The 17,170-nt window shown below is 35.5% G+C and overlaps 1 protein-coding gene across 1 annotated transcript in view; it reads left to right on the plus strand.

The window, feature by feature from the left end:
- Il1rapl1 (interleukin 1 receptor accessory protein like 1) overlaps positions 1-17,170 on the plus strand; it is a 1,316,339-nt gene that overhangs the window by 12,122 nt on the left and 1,287,047 nt on the right. The window lies entirely within an intron of this gene.

Genomic DNA, 17,170 nt, shown 5'->3' on the forward strand with positions numbered 1-17,170 from the left:
TACATTTGGATCAAGATGAGTGTGAGTTCCAAAATGCCTTTAATATTTATTGGGTGCATAATCTTGGACAAGTTACTTGGTATGTTAGGGTTTTGGTTTCCCACAATTGAAAGAGAAAAGAATGCCTACCTTTAGAATTATTGGTGGGGGGAAATGAAATAAGATTTATAAAGCATATAGTGTGCAGTACTTGAAAGGTGGTAGGTACATAATAAGTGCCAAACCTTAATTTAATATTTTAATGTTATTAAAATATAACAGCTAAGAACATTATTTTTGTCACTGTACCTATGGTCAATTTTTCCATCCTCCTCTTACTTGACCTATGAGCAACATTTGTACATTGGATCATTCTTCCCCTTGGTACATTTTCCTCACTTAGCTTTTCAGATAGCACAGTATGTTGGTTTAATTTGTACCTTAGTGTTTGCTCCTTTTCACTCTCTCTTGCTGGTCTCTTTGGTCCCTTCTCTGCCATTCATGTTGGAGTGCCCTCTGATTCTTTTATTGGTTGTCTTCTCAGTAAACACTCCCTGCTGTGATTTCATTCACTCTCATCCCACCTTGGTCTCTCTGATCTCTAAACACCTGTATTCGACTATATTTGACATCACCTCCTGTTTGACATTTGTTATTTAACCTGTGTAAAATGGAACTTTTTTCCCTCCCAAAATTATCTTACTCAGTTTTTCTATCTCAACTGATGTTAATTTTATCCTTCTATTTCTTCAGACAAAAAACCTTGAAACCATCCATCATTCCCCTCTTACTGACCAGATCCAATATGTCATTATGCCATAATGGAACTATCTTCACATTCATCCTGGATTTAAGCACTTCTCTCTACCTCTATTGCTATGATCCTTATTGGGACTCTCATCTCTTTCCAAAATTGCTGTAGTAACTTTCAAATTGACTTCGTGCTTCTGCCATTGCCCTTGACAGTCTGCTCCCAACACAATAGGTTACAGTTGTCTTTCAAAAATGGAAATCACATTATGTCACACTATTGCTTGAAACCCTGCAATAGTTGCTGATTTTACTTGGGGTAAAATTCTTAAAATGGTCTGGAGATACTGGCCTACATTTCTTCTTTGACTTCATTTCTTTTCCTCACACAGGCTTTTCTCCTTATTTCCTTCCAGTCCCAACTTGCTATTTTTTGAACATGACAGGTACATTGACTTTGGATCTTTGCACTGTCTATTCTTATTTCCTGGAATGTTATTTCCCCAGAAATCTCAAGGCCAATTTGCCTTCATCATTTTGGTCTTACATTCGGTCTCATCTTTTCTATACCTACACTGATCCCACCCTCTAAAATTGCAGCACACCTACCTCCACACTCCCAATCTCTATCTGGTTATGTATTGTCATTCTTTTAGGTGCTTCATATTTTGTAAATTATGAATAAGTTATTATGCTTATTGGTTATTCCAGTAATTTTAACTACACAAAGATTCATCAGGGATCTTTGTTCTTTTGAATCACTGAGGTTTCCCAAGCACCAAGAACACAGCAAACTTGGTTTAAAAAATGTCGAATGAATAAATATTGCAAAATGGAAACAGTAATTGTCCTTACCTCATGGTACTGTTGAGAAAATTTAAATAAGATAATGTTAGAGTATTTTATCACAGGACCTGACAAAAATTAACAACTTAATAAATGGTTGCTGTTAGATGTCTTGTGGAATTTATCTTGGGTATTATATACCAAAAGTCAGAAGTATTACAACATGAACACTTTCTTTCAAATTGAAGTTTTACTAATGCCAGAAGAAAAAAAACCCTGTTCCAGTCATAGATAAACATATGTTACCAGGTTGATCTAAATAAAGTTAGTTATTTAAATATTGAGCTATAGTTGATGGCTCACATGCCAGTGAAATAAATTGCATTGTTCTTTTTACTTTATACCAATTAAACTTCATATAATTTAAAGAGGTTAGTGATAAATATTCTCTAATATGTATTGTTTAAAAAAGTGCATTTTAATGAATAATCTTTTTTTTGTAGATAACAATGGCAGTTGGGACTGTTTGACATTTAATTTTGTGGTTCTTTTTCACATTTTAAAAATTCTAATTATACATGACAATAAAATGCATTTTGACACATCATACATAAATGGAGTATAAGTTCTCATTCTTGTACGTGATGTAGAATCACACTGGTCGTGTAATCATATACGTACATAGGGTAATAATATCCAATTTATTTTACTATTCTTCCTACTCCCATTTCCTCTCTCCCCTTCAGTTCCCTCTGCCTAATTCTAGAAAAAAAATAATTTTTATGAAGTATTATATGCATCACAAATGTAGGTTTAATAGGTGGGATTCAGTAGAAAACACTTTTTTTCCTATCCTTACTTTGGAAAAGATTGAAAAATAGTTACAACTGAAAGCCTTTTCTAAGTCAAAACAGTATTATTCCTGATTATTGAATGGATGTTCTCATTTTGTCCCTTGCCCAATCATCAGTTGCCTATTCGAATAAAATACATTCATTCTTCTCTTTCATTCATATAGTTTAGTGTTTCCAGAGAATTTACAAATGTTTTACTGCATGCCAAGCCTTGTGTAATTAAAGTCTATGATAGGATGTATCCAAAGTTTATTCTGTGGATATCTGACTGCAGATCCAGAGGTTTAACTTGAGTCTAGGGTGAATGATAAGCCTTACCTCTTACACTAAAAATACTTGGAAGATGTTGATTCTAATTTACTAAATAAGTAATTTACGAGTAAATGTATTGCCATTTTTTGTTGTACTTTTATTTTTTTGGGTGTTTATCATACAACTTCATGTACAACTCCATTTCCTTCTTCCAGTCTTGAAATGTTCACATATTCACCTCTTCCTGCTAATGTTCATTAACATTTCTAGCACCAGAATAAAGGTGGAGAAATAGGGGGGAAAGAGATTGGCAAACTTCACCTAATTGCCTAAATGCTACCCTGTATCTAAATGTTGTTAAGTTTTCTTCTAACTATTTTAGAACTACTTTTTTCTAGGGTTTCTATTGTCACTCATGCCTACTTTACTTTGATACTCCTCTGCTGGTTGTGGGTGGATAGAGTTCGACTATTTCAGAATAGTTACTAGTGGGTGGGTTCAAGAATCTCTAGTGGGTTGAGAAAAAAGCCATGTTTATATAGATAGTGATCCTTCTATTAAAATCCTAAGAGTGAGTAATATTTAATAGCTATGTTCACCACGCACAGAACAGAGTCCATCTGTACAGAAACTGATGGTATCTAAAGAGAACTGCATGGGTGCTTTGTATTCCTGTACATGATTTGTGAGCAGTTTAATTTTTTTTTTTTTTGAGACAGGGTTTCGCTAAGTTGCTGGGGCTGGCTTTGAACTTGTGATCCCCCTGCCTCAGCCTCCTGAGTGGCTAGGATTATTGGTATGCACACTCTGCCAAACTGTGAGCAGGAATTTTAATCTCCAAAATTTAACATTGTTACATGGTAGACAAGGTTTTCCTCCTGAGGGCATGACATGGGTCTGGATGCCTTTGGATCTGTACAAGCATATGATGTTACAAATCTGTCAAGACTTAACTTTTCTGCCACAGTGGATCATAGCACACAGCTTTAGGGCCTTGTGTATATTGTATTGGTTTGACTACAGATGTAATACCTTCAGGTTCTTTGTCTTTTAACTGTGGGTAGCTGTGGTAAGGGTAGTCACATGGTCTACCTAGCTGACAAATTAGTGCATTCTTTTTTTTTTATTTGAATTCTAGTTCTTTTATATGTTTAAATACAGAGCTGGTAGCAACCAGTGATGCTGTGTATGCAGTGAAAGCAGCATTAAATTTAGAGAATATGTTCTTGTATAGCCAGGCCACCGGAAATGACAGGCCTTTCAAAATAGACAATTTTATCTGGTTATTCTTGAAAGACCACTTCACTTAACATCATACTCACATTATAATAAGTTCTAAATAGGTACCATTATATTCTCACTTTCTGAATTTTCTCTACTGTAGAAAATGTCTTACTCTTTTTCACTTACCTTAATCTTCTGAGATCGAGTAGTCATTGATGTTCATGACCCATTTTATTACAACGCTGCTATCCAAGTGTGAGTTTTGGGTAGTTACAAAATGTGTACAGCTGAATCAACTTTTGCAAGCCAAGTCCCAACAGTCAAATTACATACATTGTTTTGCAATTATCACTCCAAAATTCAGCATATTAGGACAACTAAAGGTCTAATTGATTTGAGATAGCCCATTTTAAAAGAACATTTTACTTTCATTTTATTGGCAAGCTTTAAGACCAAAATTTAAAAGGAACAAAAATGGACATAATTTAGATGTGCATTTTAATGAAGAAAGTAGAGAAAATGCTAAATGATTTGGAAAAACAGATATTTAGCATGATGCAACTTCTATAAATGATTTCCCCCTGTTCTTTAAAGAATGAAATAAGTTACATGTAATGGACAGTACTAAATTCAGACTGACATTAAGATGTGAATGTTTTAAATAAGTGACATATTTTAATTTGAAATTTTGAATCTAATATAAAATGCAAATTGCCCATAGTCCTTAATGTAGAAAAAGGGAAAAATGTAGTGATTGAGTTTGGGGAAATTGTAACTTGGACAGATTTAGCCAGCTGCAGTGATGAACAAGGCTTCCTTTATTATTGCTTCAAGAAAAGCTATTGAGTGGCAAGCACAAAGTAGTTGCTTGAATACGGGAATATCCAATATCCCTTTGAGAGGCGTATTTGATTATACATTTTCCCTTACCGGCTCATTTCTTTCTAACTCTCCAAGTTCCACAAAAAGTCCCAAAGATCACTGTTGTTGTTATCTTTGGTGGTGTTTTTTGACCCAGAGGTTAACTATTGTTATCTATGTAAAATGATCTCTATCAGTCTTTGACTTTATACCTGATTCAGTTCTTTTATTTATAGTCTTCCCATAAATCCTTGGTACTTACAGGATTAACTGCAAAAGGGTTTAGCATGACAGGCATTTTTTAAAAAATTCTGACTTAAGAATTATTTTTCAGCTTCATTTCTCATTCTGGTCAAACTGACTTCTCAGCATGCTTATTCTTTCACAGATACACACAGACATGGGCATCCAACTGCACATGTGCATGTGAACCGCGCGCGCGCGCGCACACACACACACACACAATCTCTCCAATATATGCTCTCCTCTAATTTCTGCTCAGAAACTCTTACTCATCCTTCAGTACCCATCTCAGATGTCTTCTTTCTTAAACTTTCCCCAACTTCTGTTAGTGTGTTATCCAACACCTCCCAGTCATACTCCCAACCCCAATGATCAGAATATGTATTTCTGTTAAAGCACTTATTTTACTATGATTATTTAGTTTATATGTATCCCCTGTTAGATGAGAAGCTTCATAGGGCCCAAAATACCATTTATTCATCTCTGAGGAAACCAGCCCAGCATACAGGGCTTGTCATAACAGGTCTCAATGAATAGTTGATTGACTGAATGAACAGATCTTCACTTGTGGATTTTGCACAACCTACAGTTGTGGGTGCCAACTCAATGTGCAGAGTTGGAAGCTGTTTGCAGCTCTGCCAGTCAGTTTTATGTTCTGCCAGCACATTCTTGGTTGTTGTACATTCCCCACTGATAGGATTTTTCCCAACAGTACTTGGCTTGATTACAGTGTTCAGAATTGATTTTCACCATGTCTGGGTTTTTTCCCCTACTCAACTTCATTCTCTCAGTTTCTGTACAGCAGGCTTCTGGGGCATCCTGTTGTTCCCCATGCCCCTCCTGTGCCTCGCCCATCCAAGTAACTTTGTGACGCGAGACTGGGAAGCTGGCCAACCTCGGTCATTTTGTTGCTGGTGATCCTGTATTACTGTAGGCATTTGAGTGGTGAACCTGGGCATGCTGCCACAGCCAGCAGTGAAGGTGAATGCGTTCCAATGCCAATAAGGACTAAGGCATGGAAGTAAATCCATGTGGAATTGACTTTGTCAGTGTGCTTTCTAGTAAAGGAGGAGATTATACATGTAGAATGTATTGGTAGCAATGAGCATTACTGTGTTACTTGTAGCTCTAAGATTAGAAGACACTGATATTCTTCACCTTAACTGCTGTTTTAGCAAGAATCTGAGGTTAATGGAGAGTACTGTACCCTTGTTGTATTCGTTGCTTAATTTGGCTTGGGGATAGAGAACTGAATGGCGTACAGTCCTACAGGTCAGTGTTTATCCAACTTGAATTGCATATGAATCTCTGGAGGGTTTTGCTTTACTAGGTTTGGGGTAGAGCTGAGATCTGCATTACTAACAAGCTCCAGGGAGATAACAGGATGCCAATATTGTTGGTTTGAGGATCTCACTTTGAGCAGCCAGGAGGTAGAAGGCAGAGTGAGCTCTTCATAAAGCAGTGCTGAGTAATGGGCATGCAATATGTGTTTGCATGTGTATATACACACATATACTTATGTCAATATCTTGGATGCCTCAACAATGTTACCAGATGACAGCATGACCTAACAAAATAAATCAGTTGCTCTATCACCACTTCATGTTAGCACAGATTGTTAGCGACAGTTGTAGAAGCATCCCTGAGTTACCAGTGCTTTTCCACCTACAAGCAAATTTAAGTTCTTTGTGGAAAAGGGAAGAGGTATCTCCCATCAAATCTTTGAAAAAGATTTAGTACATTAAAAGAGCAAACATCATCTTAGGTTTGAAATTTTTAGCTGAGGAGGAAGTAAAGTGCAGTTGCCTAGGACATAGACATCCGATGAATTTCTACCAGGTTTCTTTTGTACCTAATTCACCAAGATAGTGATGGTAGAACAATCATTTATTGCATTCCTGCTATACATGAGCACAAAGTTAGAAGCTAGAGGTACAAAGAGGCATAAAACATAATCTCTGCCCTGAAGGAGTGTATAATTTGACTCCATTAAAGATACAGCTTTTTGAGGGTGAAGGTATGTCTTCTTTTTTATATTCCCAAAGTATATAAATAAGCAATTATTAGACATGTTAACTAAAATATTGCCAAGATATATAAGAAAGCTATATTGTATTTTTAAGGTTAAATTATGCAAATTTACAGCATGTTTGGTAGAATTACACATGAAAATTGTGTGCCATGTCCAGTCTGTAAGTCAGAGCTTCCTAATTTTACTTTAAACATGAAATGTGGCCTTGACTGTTTAACTATCAGTGGTAGCACCTTGTTTTAAACCACAAAGCCATCCTCCAGTTTTAAATTTCTTTTTAGGTGTAAGATGATATCCTCTTTGGATAGCAACTAAATTTGTTCATAAAACTAAACTCATAAAAGAGATGACAGAGAGGAATAAGTAACTGTATTATGCAAGATAAAATGTTACAAGGTCCAGAAAAGTGAAACACAGATATTGTGTTGGTGAACTACTGCCAATGTCCCAAAGGCAGCCTGCCACCCATTTTTTTCTTTTTGATACTAGGGACTAAGCCCGGAGGCATTCTATCATTGAGCTACACCCCAGGCTTTTTTCTTTTATTTTGAGACGGGATCTCACTAAATTGCTGAGGCTGGCCTCAAACTGTGATCTTCTTGCATCAGCTTCCTGCATCACTGGGAGTAAAGACATATGCCATCATGCCTGGCTTATCACCCATTTTTTTTTTTGAGGTGCTGGGAATTGAACCCAGGGTATTGTGCTTGTGAGGCAAACACTCTACCAACTGAGCTATATCCCCAGCCCAACCACCCATTTTTAAATAGTTTTATTGGAATATACTTATACTTGTTTATCTAGGTATTATCCATGTCTGTTTTTATGCTCTAACAGAGTGGAGGAGTTATAGCAGAAACTGTGGCTTACAGGGCTTAAATCTGTGTCTTTAAGGAAAAAAAATTGCTACCTCCTCCGGAATTAAGAAGTAGACTTCTAATATTTGTGGGGTGAGGGCAAGAGAACAAAATGTGGCCTTCCAACCATGGCCCTCCACTGTTCTTTCCACTTGTGACTGTCTCCTGCACTGCAGGGGGCCTCAAATACATCCTACTTGCATCCAAGTTCTATTTATCTTCCTCATGCTGTTGCTTTCCAAAACCTCTACCTTGTTCTCCCTTTGACTGTAGGGGTGCACACATAAATACTATGGTGTCTGTCTTCTGTCAACCATGGAGGACCTATTAGTGGGCTCAGTGCCTCTTGAACAATGCATCTTAAGTTTGGGGTACTAGATTTTGATATGGAAGGTGGAGAACAATGACTTTGGGTGTATATACTTTCTTGCTTCCCCTAGACTCTACTTTTTGGGCTGGGGCATGAGAGGAACAGGGTCACAGTACAGTGCTCTACAGGATGGGGTGGGGGAGGGTCTCTCTTTCTAGGTCTACAATCAATATTTAGCTAAGTAGTTATACTTAAATTGGTAACTGGATGAGGGGAATATTAAAGTATTTTAGGTAGTCCTTGATTATGAGAATTTTGTTGCATACAAATGGCAGAGAAGTATTTCAAGGAGAGAAAAATGAGCAAAGTCATAGGCATGGAAAAGCTTTAAACACTAGTAGAGAATGGCTAGAAAATATGAGTATCGAAATACCCACTCTGATTTTATCTTTGCAGCAAAGTCTTATAGAAAATTTTCTCTTCAATGAGGAAAGAATTGAACATACTTTAAATGAAATCGGGATGTGAAACCTGAATGCTTGTTTCAGTGCTAATACTGTTAAAATCTCAGGCAAATCTCTTTAAGATTTCTGCTTGTCAGTTTGGAGGATCTGGGCTATTCTAGTGTAGATCTATGATTTTTAACAGTTTGGAGAGTATCACTGTAATAATAGGAATTTGTTGTGTGTTTTAAGTGTGGAAGTAGGATGTGGGGGAGAAGGGAAAGAAGAACCAGCTGCAAGTTGAGAGCCAGTGCTCAAGCTACATAATGGCTCAAGTTGCTTTTATTTTAAGATTAGACTTAAATAACATGACATAGTTAATTAGTGACAGAGCTGGAATTAGAAATGCCTCATGACTTTGGGCCCTGTGTTCCTTGTCCTTTATACTAGATTTGATAATGAACATGGTACCGGATATGTTCTGAAAATCTATTAGTGAGAAGTAGGGCATATACTAGACCAGTGGTTTTCAAAATTTGGTGAAAACAAAAGTCACACAGAGAACATTCTGAAATGTTCCATTAGCCAAATCAAGGGACTCTGATTCAGAAGGTCTGTATTGGACTGGGGAAACTTTATTGAAAACATATCTACGGAAATTTACATAAAGGTGATCCTTGTGATTCACTTGGCAAAACAGTGCGTTAGAATGTGCTTTCTTTCCTTATGGACAGTAGCTCTGTACTAAAGAGCCTATAGTATGTGCAAAAACCTGACTTAATTTTTCAAAGAAGGTGACTATCTTGTGCTGACCACTTTGTCTTGTCCAGTTCCATCATAGTCTCCCAAGTTCACACACTTGAGGCTGGAGTTGGAGTTACCTCTGGCCAAGGGGAAAAAAAGGCAGTTTTCTGACCTTATCTGATTTTATCATTGCCATGCTCTAACTCGCTGAGCTAACCAGCCACAGTTTTGTTGGAACTCACCATGGAGACAGATTAATTTTAACTTTGAGAGAACATGGGCTTTTCAACACAAGTTAAATATAGGCTGGCACAGAACATTTCAGAAGCATTAGGTCCTCAGAAATTTTCTTTAGCTCTGAAACTTTGAGCTGTTACTAATGTATGCTACTCATACTTTCCTCCTGGTCATTCTCACCTTTCCTTGTTCCTTTGATCACTGCAACCGAGAAGGCAGGGCTTTGTCTGCTGGAAACAGATCATCTGAGCGCATTTCTCCTAAAAAGTTCCATTGAAAATTAACAGAAAGAATAGACTGTGGGTCAGGTTCTTAGGTAGACTGTAAACTTTTGTACTTGTTTGTGTTTTCTTGGATGAAAATACTTAAAGAAATATCAACTACATTTTGAAATAAATTTCATAAAATCAGTTCTGGGATTTTACCAAATGGAAAAATTTAGAGGTAAAAATACTGCAGTTCCATGTGTAATGGTTTTTATTTTTTCTGAAGAATATACACACATACATACAACTCCCACTTTTAGCAGATACTTCATTAAAGTACATAATTTAAATGTTGATGAGACATTTTCTTTATTTTTTTCCTTCCTTTCATACTGAGGATAGAACCCAGGGATGCTTTATCGCTGAGCTGTATCCCCAGTCCTTTTTTATTTTGAGACAGGATCTCACTAAGTAGCTAAGGGTCTGGCTAGATTGCTGAAGCTGGCCTCAAACCTGAGATCCTCCCGCCTCAGAATCCCAAGTCACTGGCATTACAGGCATATGCACCATGCCCAGCTGATGAGACCTTTTTTAAAAAGAAGTTAAGCAGGCATGGTGGCACATGCCTGTAATCCCAGCAGCTTGGAATGCTGAGGCAGGAGGATTATGAGTTCAGAGCCAGTTTCAGCACTGTAGTGAAGCCCTGTCTATAAACAAAATATAAAAAGTATTGGGATGTGGCTCAGCGGTTAAGAACCACTGGGTTCAATCCCCAGTACCAAATAAATAAATAAATAAATAAAAGAATACCTTATTCTCTTTCAATACTTTGTTCTTTCCATTCAGTACTACTAGTTGACGTTAATTTTTGCACTTAAGATGAGAATATGGATTTAACAATGATTTTTCAATTGCAGAATCCTGTCCAGAGTAAGTGGGTTCTATAGTAACACCAAGAAATAGATGAAATATAAAAGGCTTGTAATAATGGGCCACACACACATGAACCACGTGGTAATGTTAGTGTTTTAAGATACTAATAAACTAATCTTAATAAGTTGATAATATTAATAAATCTGAGGTAAGACAAAAGTTTTTAATGTTTGGAATATTGCTCCCCTAAGCTATATTGCAAAATAATAGTAGTGATAAAGAATGAAGGGGGCTGGGGCTGGGGCTCAGTGGTAGAGCACTTGCCTAGCATGTGTGGGGCACTTGGTTTGATTCTCAGCACCACATGTAAATAAATGAATAAAATAAAGGCCTATCAACATCTTAAAAAAATTTTAAAAAGAGTGAAGGACCTGGAGACCATTGTTCAAATCTACATAACAGCTCTGATACTGAGCACTTCCCATAAATTCTGCTGTCTGTTTTCTCACCTAAAATGAGTCAAAGTATTCATAGTTTGATATGAATATTAAAAGATATCATATATGTGAAGAGCTTAGTGCAGTGTAATATAGAAGTGGTTAATATTAGGCACTAGCAATATTTTAACCAGTTTTATAATTTTATTTCTAAAACTAATTGTCAAAGGATGTATTTGGTTGAAATGCCATTACTCCATTGTGTATATAAGCATATGCATTAATTTGTTAGTCTATTAATTAAAAATAAGTATAACAGTTTTTAAACATAGCCCTATAAATAATAAACATGCTTCCAAGTTCTTAAGAGGATGATAAAAGCCATAAACAGGTCCTTGACCTGCTGAGTTTCCCTGTGAAGCCAACAGCTCATCCAGCCTCTCAAAGGCCATGGAAGCTTGAAGGTCAGACACTGTGCTTAGGGGTTATCTCCAGAATTAACTCATAAAGGCAGGAGGCCTAGATCTGTGTCTATGGCCATTTCTGTAAGATACAAGATATCTTCTACATTTGAAACAATGACAGTATGATAAAGTCGTATACTGTATCCAGATCTACTAAATTAATGCAGACATGAGAGTCATACAAACAACTCATAGTGATAGAAATTTGGGGGATCCCAGGTAGGTCTTTTTTTCCACAAGCCTTTAAGCTGCATTTACTTAAAATATCTCCAATACTTAATAGTTGTTTCAGGCCATATTTATCAGTGGTCCTTATTTAATTTAAATTTAATTTGATTTAAATCTTTATAGAAGATTATATAGAAGGAAATGAGAGGGAGTGGGGTATGAAAATGGTGGACTGAGACAGACATCATTACCCATGTACATGTATGATTACACAAATGGTATGAATCTACATTGTGCACAACCATAGAAACAAAATTATGTACCCCATTTGTGTACAATGAGTCAAAATGCAGTCTGTAAAAAAAAAAAAAAAAAAAAAAAATCATTAAAAAAAAGTGGAGCTCCTGAGTACATTTCCTCCTCCAATCCTTTTTTTTTTTTTTTTTTTTAAACTATTTAAGAAAGTCACACCCTCAGGGAATTTAACAGATTCACATAGGGAGTTTGAAATAGTTGTTTGACATGTTAGAAGTCAGAAGTACTAAGTATTTGGATTATATTTATAGTTTTCCTGATGTATGTTAGTCCTATCATTTTGTCATAAAATGCACAAGATCTAATAAGGTAGACTTCTTAGCGCCTCAGACATTTCTTACCACCTCCATTTTCTTGTAGGTGTTTATAAATTGATGATTTGTTCTGGATTTTTGTACAGATCAAAGTAACCTGGTGGACTTGTTATTCCCTAGAATTTATATTCAAAAGGATCATGGTTTCTATTTGTAGTAAAGGTTTTCTTCTATACATAGTTGAACATTTTTCATAACCACTTACTCATTCTTCACTTTAGAATAGTATTAACTTTAATTGGAATGGATTTCAATGTAAATTAGTTTAAACAATTGTAATATGAAAAGGATATCTATAAGTACACAATTGAAGACAATTAATGGGAAAGCATAGAGAGTTAAAGAGCATAGTACTGCATTCATTATAGGGAACTGTTCAAAAACTGTTAAACTTTACAATTTTCCTTTTTGGCTTGAAATTTGCATTGCTTTCCTTCCTAAGGGATTTCAAAAGATGCTTCTGATAATTTGAAATCTTTCAATCCTAATTTAAATACGTGTGGAATAAAAACAAAATAAAACCAAAAAGAAGTATAATATGTTAGAGCAAGAGCCAGAAAGAGAATAGGAGAAGGCGAAAGCAAAGGTAACTGGACAAAAACGGTTAACATCCTTTGGCCCTATTGTGACTGATTCAGCTGTAGTCTGCTTTTATAAAATCCTATGTGGATTTGTAATAAGCCACATATTACCACTTCCCATTTGCATGTAACTCCTAACTCTTTTTGGGCAATGGATTGTCAATGCCATGTCCCTACTCTTCACCATACTGTTATCTATAGTTCCTTTCTAAAGTCTATTGAATGAAGAAATATACAATGACTCTGTTAAAATTATTATTGAATTATTGCAGTTCTGCAATATACTATCAATATAGTCTTATCTTTTAAATGAGCATAATAATAGTACTGACATTAAGGCTTGCTTTGGGAATTGAAAGGGCCAAATAAAGGACCTTAAGCAGAGGTTAGCTTATAGTAAGTGCTAAATAAATGACTGTCTTTGTCATAAAGCTCATTCAATGGAATTACTTATTTTTAAATTGTAGTTTAAGTATGGGTTCTTACTTTCAAATGGAACCTAGGAAATATAAATGGCTAAAGACAGTCTTGCTTTTGCTTTGTTTAGAATAAAGAAATGAACTAATACTTTGAAATTTCATATGTTGATAGATGCAAGTAATTTGCATGGGACAAAGGCAGGGGAGGAATTATCTTTCTGTTCAATTCTTGAAAAATTTCAAAGCATTTACTAGCATTCTCAAGATGGGAAGGCAGTTTAGACTCGCGTTTATCAGTTTTCTGTACACATCCTTGTATCACTAGCACTTTTTATCCCATTAACTATCCAGCCCACTTGGGAAGCTACTTAGAAGATGTTAGATTAAAAAGGGGTTTATATCACCCTACCATGTCTTTGACATCTCCATTTTTCTGAAACCTACAGGGATAGGTAGGCACTCCATGCCAATACGTTAAAAATAGGTATCTTATTTCTCCCACACCTGTCTTTCCTAGTATATCATTCTGCTTATTTCCTTGAGACATTTCAGTAGTATAGTTTCTGTAAACATGATTTTATCAAGAATTTACTTTAGACTTGAAAGTGAATTTCTTTGGGGATAGTTACATCTACTTGTTCAAGGTGTGAAACATATATCTGATTTTTCACTGCTCTATTGATACACTGATCGTAAACTGAAATAATATCATATGGTTGCCTTCAGCCTTTATCTTGAATATTTGGGTTAATACACATAATATACAGATTTTTAAAGCTATATTTTAAATATAATATGTTGCAATTATATATATTTTGACAATAAAAGCTCTTAGTAGATTCACAGTATAGGAAAATTATATCAGTGGCCCTTACATAATACTCTAACATGACTTGTGTTTAATTTCACTTTCTGGTGATCTGGGCAACAAGTTACTATAACTGGATTGAACCAAATGAATATTTGAAGGGCCAATTTAATTTTCTGTAAAAAAAAATTTAATTACTAGGGAAACAATTAGAAAAATATTTAGGCTATTTTTTATTTTTATATCGAGATTCTAAAATACTTTAAATTCTCAAACAGAATATTTGGAAGCCAGATTAGGCTCCATGAGTGGATTACAAACAGTAGGAGAGGAGGCTTCCATGTTCTTGAAGGATGGGTGGTAAAGGAGAAGATACTCACAGTATATGGAGTGGTGGACTCGGCAAGAATATAATGCTGCTATTTGTGTCCTCTTTTCCTCAGGGAATCCCAACTAAGAAGAAAGGGTGAAGTGGCTGAGAAGGGTTGGTACCAGTGGTATATAGCCTTAGGACGTAGTCAGTGTGAGCCTATGCATTTGTAGATCTACATATCAGAGACTCAATAGTTAATTTTACTAAGATAAATGTTTTATTTTTCTGAGATTAACAGATGTAATAGAAGTTATTTAAATTAATCTTTACCATATGGTTTTCTTATCCTTTTTTTTATACATTTGAAAATTTATAACATGGTGTTGGAGAACACGAAGGAAATGTCAACTTAATCTCTTTTAAAGATGTTAAAGATGGTGGATTAGTCTGTGTCATTTTTTTTTACCAACTTGTACCATGTAAATATCAATACTAAGTATGTTATATTTATGGAATAATTGTTTGTGTAACCCTACTTCTCTTCATATAATATATGCATAATTTACAATAATCACTATCATGTTACTATGGTGAAACATTCTGGAGATATTCTTATGCAGTGGTTACCTGAGTCTCCTAGTTAATTTATACTGTATTTATTAACTTCTATCTCCATTGCCTAAGCCTCTTCAAATTTTAGTAAATAATACCATCTATTTTTGTACTTGCATACCAATACATTTCCTTTAGGAGATTACTTCTATTAAATTTTCTGGGGGAGGGGAAGCTTCTTTGAAATAATTTTGTAAATGTTGCATTCTATGTCTCAGTAAGCATAACTAAAGACTCTGAGAAGTCCTGCAGTTACAAAAAAAAATAGTGAATTTTTAGCCCAACATTTCTAGATGTATTTATTTGACTATGATCCTGCTTTTTCCACAATGCCTTGTTATAGCCCACTGAGCTTGGGGAAATGACATCTTGGACATCCAACTGGTAGTGTAACTTGCATATACATATTTATGTTTACAGAAACGAATCGAAGTATATAAATTCAAGTTTTGCTATAAATACATTGCATGTTAGTATGTTCTTAAATGGATTTCATTTGCTATTCCATGCCTCTATCTCATTGGGGAGTACTTCTTGTTCCATTTTCATAGACATCTTACAGCTTTCTGGAGTTCTGGATTCTTTCTAAGTAATAGACCCATATCTCTGGTTTTTAAGACACGATATCTCACCTCAAGCCCCTTATGTCAGAGTCGAACTTTTCCTCCTCTAGGACTTGGTGAGGAGAAATTGGGACATGCTGAGCTCTGTGTGTTTCAAATCCATTGACATTTCTTGTTTTTCTAAGATATTCTGCCTCTTTCTTCAAACCTTCCTGCTATTTCTTTCACCATGTATTTTGATGGATCATTAAACCCAAACAAAGTCTGATTTTTTTTTTCCCCCTTTTCTTTGTCTTCAGACAGGATTTAATTTTCTAATACTCTAAGTAGGTGAGGACAGATTTTCTTGCATCTTTGCAATCTCTCCCAGAAGGAAAGAAAAGCAAAAGGTGATTTCTATACTAAAAGTCTGAAAATATTTAGGATATTATATACTTGAAAAGACATCTTCATTTACCTTTGATTTTTTACATTACTTTTTCTTGGGCCCTGTCTACCTATTTCACTTCACTGTTTATCACTGTCCTCCTTGCTGATTAATATCCAGCCACACTGGTCTTCAGTTAACTTACTGCCTTTGGACCTTAGCTTTAACTGACCCATCTGTCTACATCTTACCTGCTCTTCAGCCTGACTGTTCCTTGAAATAAATGGTCTCATTAAATGTCACCTCCTTAGAGAAGTCTCCCCTACTAGATGAAAATATTTGTCTAGTTTCTCACTATGACATAATTCAATTTTAATTCTGCGCACAGCACGTATTTTTATTTGATATTTTGTTTATCAATTTCTTTTCCCATCAATAATCAAAATTCCACGAGAACTGAGAACATTATTTCTCATTTTCCATTGCTTCCTCCATACCTGATACAGTGCTAGGGAAACTGCACAGGTTTCACAGATATTTTCTGAATGGATAATTAAGTGAACATTTGACTTTTCTTGTCTGTTATTTCAATTATTTATTGTCCTTTTCATTGGACATTTCTGCCACCAGTTGCTGTCATTCCTTGCATTGTTTGAACCTCCCTCTGCACCACTCACATGTCATTCTGAATAGTAGTGCACCTTCTTCTGATTCTGTGGGATCTCTGATGCTCAAGTTAGACTTTCACGTGTCTTTATAGTACACTACCTTGGAGACTGCATTCTTTCCAAATTTAAAATTGCTACTTCAACTGCAAAAGCTTTGCTATATAGTCTTTTTGACACCTATAGCTTAATCCTATCACTGGTACATCTGCTATGCTGTTTTTGTGTTGGCAAAAATTGCCAGCTAAATTCTTGCTACTGTTCAGTGTATGTTAATATTGTATACTTCAGCAGACTGGCAACATGTTCAGGATAAGAACTATGTCATGACCCTCATGCATTTATTCTTTATTAGCTATAATGTTTCTTAAATCTACCATATTTCATCTACATGCACTCCACAGATCATGCATACCAAAAGCATAGCATTAGTATTAATGATCTTAGATAAGCCACTTGTATTATTTACTGTGTTATCAGAATTAGGAAAAGG

This window comes from Sciurus carolinensis, chromosome X (assembly GCF_902686445.1).
Source record: "Sciurus carolinensis chromosome X, mSciCar1.2, whole genome shotgun sequence".
NCBI classification, from domain to species: domain Eukaryota; kingdom Metazoa; phylum Chordata; class Mammalia; order Rodentia; family Sciuridae; genus Sciurus; species Sciurus carolinensis.